This window comes from Triticum aestivum, chromosome 5D (assembly GCF_018294505.1).
Source record: "Triticum aestivum cultivar Chinese Spring chromosome 5D, IWGSC CS RefSeq v2.1, whole genome shotgun sequence".
Taxonomy (NCBI): Eukaryota; Viridiplantae; Streptophyta; class Magnoliopsida; order Poales; family Poaceae; genus Triticum; species Triticum aestivum.
This window is the reverse complement of record NC_057808.1, coordinates 498,403,734-498,409,857: the sequence shown is the minus strand read 5'-3', so window position 1 is coordinate 498,409,857 and position 6,124 is coordinate 498,403,734.

Genomic DNA, 6,124 nt, shown 5'->3' with positions numbered 1-6,124 from the left:
GCCGCCTACTCCGCCATGGAGCTTGTCGTGGGCCTCCTCACGGGGCGCGTCGGCCTCGTCTTCGACGCCTTCCACCTCACCTTCGGCTGCGGCCTGCTCTCCTTCTCCCTCTTCGCCATGGCCACCTCCCGGACCAAGCCCGACTCCACATACACCTATGGGTCACTCTACACTACCATCTTCCTCTGCTTCCTCCTTTAATTTCAGGTTCAGTTGGATTCATTCGTGCTCCTGACTTTGCTTTGCTGTCCTATCCTGCAGGTACAAGAGATTGGAGGTCCTCACTGCCTTCACCAATGCCGTAAGTGTCGCGACCCGCCTCTTTACCACCCATAAGAATCCTTGTTTGCATAGATTTTTAGGGACAAATCATGTAGCAAAAACCAAGTAGCAGTGCTGCCTTGTCATATGTCTGTCAAACACAACTATCCTCTTGTCCTGGTCATCTTAATACACTACGGCAGTTATTCCTTGTCGGTTCATTGAGGATCTCCTGTGCAAAAAAAAAAGATAATAGTTCAGCGAAAGTATGATTTAAGTATTTTCATTTTAGATTTGTAATAGTCCTTGTCAACTTGGCCTGCGCTGATGTGGTGCTTACGCCATTGGTGTTGGTCCATGCCCATTATTAACCCCTGCTCCTTGGTGATGTCTATCTCCACATCAACAATATATAAACGTGGCAACGTTAATATTGCACTGATCCTGATTGTTTTGTTGGCTTTAGTTACCTTTTTGTCACATAATAAAAACGGGATCTCCTTATACAGTCTTGAGTTCTGTCAATTAATCGTTTGGAAAGCCTACATGCCCTCTTAGTTAACCAAAGAGTAGGGTTGTTGAACATTTTTAACAACCGACTGATTGTCATTCCCAGGATGTACATCACCGATTATAATACACAAGAGAAACTATGTACTATCTGTTTTCTTATCATCAAAAAGCTCTTCAGCTTTGGTTATCATCTAGCGAATGATCTATGGATATCGTTTAGGTGGTTCTGGATGAGTTTGTAGCTACCATTGTTACACCTATATTTGTATGTTAGTCCAAGTAGTTGCTGCCCAATGTCAAACATGAGTTAAAATGACTTGTTATTCTATTCAAGATGGTGAACTAAGAGCATCACTGTACACACTTTTCCGGAATTCCAAATAGAACACAGATATTCTTCCCCTTTAGTAAAATAGGATCCCCAGGCCCCCAGTTTCATTGCATGAAACAAAACAGAGTTTTTTACATAGGTTCACATTGTTTAGTAACCAGAGTAGCTAGCTACACAGAATGAGGTACTTGCAGCTATGTTTCCCAGCGAAACAGCAGAATGAGATACTTCATGTCTATCTTCATAGTTCTCCCTGACAATGATCCTGCAGTAGTAGATAGCGCAGCTAGGCATGGACTGAGAGTAGTCCATCAGTACCTTCCATTGCTGATCTACCGTGTTGATCTTGTTCCAGGGACATCGAGCTATTTGCGAACCTGACAGAAAAACTCATTATGTAAATTTTAAATACACCATAGTCTAGCTGCATAAAAACAATTGCAAGCATAGGCTTGTTTCCTTTCAGCCACCAATAAATCAGTCCAGAGATAGATACAACTGCATAAAAACAATTTCAAGCATAGGCTTGTTTTTCGCAGAGCTTTGCTTCTAGTTTGTTGCTACTCAATGCTCACCTTCATTTCTCATCCCTGTTATTTATGTTGGCTGACATAACTTGCCTGTTGCTCTTGGCCTGCATGTGTATGATTTCATACTGATCTCCGACAGTGCCTAGACGAGGGAGCAGATTCTAAGGATCGACGAGGCGATCCTCAACAGGATCGAGTGGAACCTGACGGTGCCCACGCCCTACGTCTTCCTAGCGCACTTTGCCAGGGCCGCGTCCTCCTTCTCAGATTAGAAGAATGATAAGGAGGTAAAAGAACTTTACATTTACATACACAACATGCAAATCACTTCTGTTGACTATCCAAATCAATCCGAGAAATGCACATATTTCTCTCTGGATTGTGCGAGTTAAACGAACTACTCTAATTTAAACAAGTTGGGATCCATCACTACAATAGGAGTATGTTTGCATTTCACCTAGCTTGTAATCAATAACCTAGTCCTTAAGTAAATGTTTGATTACATCATGAGCTTTTCTACAAATTAGTTAGCTAGTTGTTTCAGCTGCTGCATTGTTGCTTATATTTGATACTACATAATGTGACTGGAGTTTATTGTGATTTGCAGAAGATAGAATCTGGATGCAATTGCTTTGGATATTCCTGTTTGCCCCCCCCCCCCCCAGGCATGCTCATGAAGTACAATCAGGTGTCCTCATCTGACTATTTCGCCAATGGGTAAGCCGCGCTGCCAATATTTCAAGTAGTAGTATGGTGTCGCTATCGTCTCTGTGCGTATATAAGTACGCCACTGGTGAGGTTTAGCAATCTCTGTTATGGTGTTGATCTGAATCATGCTTTTGTGTATGTGACAACGAACTGGCTACCCTCGTGTAGTCGAGCAATTAGTATCCATACATGCCCAGTGCGTGCCTAAATCCTGAGTTTTATTTTTAAACACTTCTCCATGTATGTGCAGTGCCTATTGTAATTGTCAAGTGTGAATTCTGTACATGAGGTGTGTTGTTCTCCTTCTTGTAGTAATTTCTACTAGTCTGCTTGTTACGTGCAGTGCATTTGCCATGTGTATGTGAAGTGCACAACACATTGCGTGTATTGAGGATGAAATGGTCAGAGTATGGCATTGTCAATTTAACTTCCATTTTTGGTGTTGAGCTGTCGTTAAATTGGTGTTGGTACCATGATGCTTGAACTGTTATTTTCTTTTGGTGTTGAGGTGAGGACTTTGACCACGGAAGTACAATCAGGACAACCATGCTGTTGGTGGTAGCTCCCAAGGTCGAGCAACTTCTCCAGGACTACTCTGATAGCAAAGAGCCAAGCAAGGGTGTGAACCATAGTTTTGGTTGATATTTGCCACCATGTTTTGGATTTGCAGGTACACTTCTTAGATATAAACTGTAATTAGACTTGTTCAAGCTATGTTACTGCGGACGTGCAGTCTTGTATGTTTTTCTGAATATTGATCATATGAGTTCTGGATTTAATCATTTAATAAGAGAATTATTGATTGTTTAATTTTTAAATGTGTATCAATTGGAATATGTGAATTAAAAAGACCAAATGTTCTATTGGACCAAACAATATTTGGGCTCTAAGAAGGCTACGGCCCAAACAATTGTGGACTATCACATCGGGCATTTCTAAGAAGCCAGAACAAAAAGGATACACGAAATGGACATAAAAATGTTGGGCTTGGCCCGTGAAGCCGACCAAAAATTGATAGAAAAAATATAAAAGGCTGAATTGTTGGGTTGGGCCCATGTAAAGCAGCGGACTGGATCAGACTGATTCTAATCAACGACCTTTTCATTTGGTCGCAATTTTCCCACGTCAGTTTGCCACGTCGGATCCGACGTGGCCTGGGCAGGCTACCAGCGACCAAAGCAATTGGCCGTAGGATCAATGACCTTTTGTTTTGGTCGTTGCCTTCAACGACCTTATCACAAAGATGGTCGTTAATTTCCATTAAAGACGGTCAGCTTTTGACCATCTGTTTTTGGTCACAAAAAGGCCGCAAATGAAAAACAATGACCATTCAGCGACCAATAGTGATGGTCGCAAGTTGACATATTTCTTGTAGTGCAAATCAACTTCAAATGAGCCGCAGTTTGTGATACGTCTCCAACGTATCTATAATTTTTGATTGTTCCATGCTATATTATATTCTGTTTTGGATGTTTGATGGGCTTTATTATACACTTTTATATTATTTTGGGACTAACCTATTAACCGGAGGCCCAACCCAGAATTGTTGTTTTTTTTGCCTATTTCAGAGTTTCGCAGAAAAAGAATATCAAACGGAGTCCAAACGGAATGAAACTTTCGGGAACGTGATTTTCAGAACGAACGTGATCCAGAGGACTTGGACCCCACGTCAAGACATCAACCAGGAAGGCATGAGGTAGGGGGCGCGCCTACCCTCCCACGCGCGCCCTCCACCCTCGTGGGCCCCACATTGCTCCACCGACGTACTTCTTCCTCCTATATATACCTACGTACCCCCAAACTACCAGATACGAAGCCAAAAACCTAATTCCACCGCCGCAACCTTCTGTACCCGTGAGATCCCATCTTGGGGCCTTTTCCGGAGCTCCGCCGGAGGGGGCATCGATCACGGAGGGCTTCTACATCAACACCATAGCCTCTCCGATGATGTGTGAGTAGTTTACCTCAGACCTTTGGGTCCATAGTTATTAGCTAGATGGCTTCTTCTCTCTTTTTGGATCTCAATACAATGTTCTCCCCCTCTCTTGTGGAGATCTATTCGATGTAATCTTCTTTGCGGTGTTTTTGTTGAGACCGATGAATTGTGGGTTTATGATCAAGTTTATCTATGAACAATATTTGAATCTTCTCTGAATTCTTTTATGTATGATTGGTTATCTTTGCAAGTCTCTTCGAATTATCAGTTTGGTTTGGCCTACTAGATTGATCTTTCTTGTAATGGGAGAAGTGCTTAGCTTTGGGTTCAATCTTGCGGTGTCCTTTCCCAGTGACAGTAGGGGCAGCAAGGCACGTATTGTATTGTTGCCATCGAGGATAACAAGATGGGGTTTTTTTTATCATATTGCATGAATTTATCCCTCTACATCATGTCATCTTGCTTAAGGCGTTACTCTGTTTTTATGAACTTAATACTCTAGATGCATGCTGGATAGCAGTCGAAGTGTGGAGTAATAGTAGTAGATGCAGGCAGGAGTCGGTCTACTTGTCTCGGACGTGATGCATATATAGATGATCATACCTAGATATTCTCATAACTATGCTCAATTCTGTCAATTGCTCAACAGTAATTTGTTCACCCACCGTAATAATTATGCTCTCGAGAGAAGCCACTAGTGAAACCTATGGCCCCCGGGCCTATTTTCCATCATATTAATCTTCCAACACTTAGCTATTTTTATTGCCTTTTATTTTACTTTGCATCTTTATCATAAAAATACCAAAAATATTATCTTATCATATCTATCAGATCTCACTCTCGTAAGTGACCGTGAAGGGATTGACAACCCCTTTATTGCGTTGGTTGCGAGGATTTATTTGTTTGTGTAGGTGCGAGGGACTCGTGCGTGGACTCCTACTGTATTGATACCTTGGCTCTCAAAAACTGAGGGAAATACTTACGTTGCTTTACTGTATCACCCTTTCCTCTTCAAGGGAAAACCAACGCAGTGCTCAAGAGGTAGCAAGAAGGATTTCTGGCGCCGTTGCCGGGGAGTCTACGCAAAAGTCAACATACCAAGTACCCATCACAAACCCTTATCTTCCGCATTACATTATTTGCCATTTGCCTCTCGTTTTCCTCTCCCCCACTTCACCCTTGCCGTTTTATTCTCCCTCTCTTTTCCGTTCGCTTTTTCGCTCGCTTCTTGTTTGCTCGTGTGTTGGATTGCTTGCTTGTCACGATGGCTCAGGATAATACTAAATTGTGTGACTTTACCAATACCAACAACAATGATTTCCTTAGCACTCCGATTGCTCGTCTTACCGATACTGAATCTTGTGAAATTAATACCACGTTATTGAATCTTGTCATGAAAGATCAATTCGTCGGCCTTCCTAGTGAAGATGCCGCTACCCATCTAAATAGCTTCGTTGATTTGTGTGATATGCAAAAGAAGAAAGATGTGGACAATGATATTGTTAAATTGAAGTTATTTCCTTTTTCGCTTAGAGATCGTGCTAAAGCTTGGTTTTCGTCTTTGCCTAAAAATAGTATTGATTCTTGGAATAAGTGCAAAGATGCTTTTATCTCTAAGTATTTTCCTCCCGCTAAGATTATCTCTCTTAGAAATGATATTATGAATTTTAAGCAACTTGATCATGAACATGTTGCACAAGCTTGGGAGAGGATGAAATTAATGATACGTAATTGCCCTACACATGGTTTGAATTTGTGGATGATTATACAAAATTTCTATGCCGGATTGAATTTTGCTTCTAGAAATCTTTTAGATTCGGCCGCGGGAGGCACTTTTATGGAAAC